Source organism: Meleagris gallopavo, unplaced genomic scaffold (assembly GCF_000146605.3).
Source record: "Meleagris gallopavo isolate NT-WF06-2002-E0010 breed Aviagen turkey brand Nicholas breeding stock unplaced genomic scaffold, Turkey_5.1 ChrUn_random_7180001925859, whole genome shotgun sequence".
NCBI classification, from domain to species: Eukaryota; Metazoa; Chordata; class Aves; order Galliformes; family Phasianidae; genus Meleagris; species Meleagris gallopavo.
The window spans coordinates 1-781 of NW_011188208.1; the positions used below are offsets into that span (position 1 = coordinate 1).

Sequence of the window (781 nt, forward strand, 5' to 3'; positions counted from 1 at the left end):
GGATTTAGGCTCGGTCTTGTCTCAGAAAGTTCCTGCCTCCCTGCAGGCTGATGATCTACACCGATGAGGGCCAGCATCTGCTTCAGCCATGCAGTGAGGGCAGAAGAGAAGAGCTGCCTCAGTGCTCTGTTTGCAAGCAAGCAACATTCCCAGCCATCGCATGCCAGCGTGCTGTGATAAATCAGCCCCAGGCAGGGTTGTCCTTTCCATGCCGCAGGGAACACTAGCCCAGCCCTCACCTTTTCTGCATTCCCCATCTCAGATCCATCAAGTAAAGCCCGTGCCCTCGGTGCCATGCCACGGACACGTGCCTACCAACACCAGGTTTTGCCTACCTCTTTTTGCCTCTTTATTTTCTCCCGCTCCAGCTTCAGCCTGGTCAGGTACTGCCTGTACTCGTTGAACTCTTTCAGAGTGCAGACAACCTACAGAGAGACAAGGGCAGATGACTCCCAAGAACTGTTGTGGCAGTTACCCACACAGCCTTCCAGAAATGTGCAGGCCCCCAGCAGCAGGGGAGCTGCTCCTCTCCACCCTTCCCTCCCCAGCCGTGGGGACGCTGCCTCCTCCCTCCTTCCCAGGGCCAAGGGGACTCCACACTGGGGTGCCAGGCCCCTCCCCGGCTGTCTGGAAACCCCTGCAGAGGAGACCTGTGCTGGTCAGGCCTCATCCAAACCTACTTTGCCATCCTCGGTGACAAGGCCCCTGTTCTTCAGGTTCTGCAGGTTGTCTTTGCGGTTGTGGTAGTCCTGCAGATATGGGTCATGCAGGCTGTTGTATT

At 57.1% G+C, this 781-nt stretch overlaps 1 long non-coding RNA gene across 1 annotated transcript; it reads right to left on the reverse strand.

Annotated features, from left to right (window-relative positions):
* Nucleotides 1-334: 334 nt before the first annotated feature.
* On the reverse strand, nt 335-773 carry LOC109364828. The gene is made up of 2 exons (XR_002110605.1): nt 681-773; nt 335-425 (listed from the first exon to the last, which is right to left on the reverse strand). It is a non-coding gene; the product is annotated as an uncharacterized LOC109364828 (long non-coding RNA).
* Nucleotides 774-781: the final 8 nt, after the last annotated feature.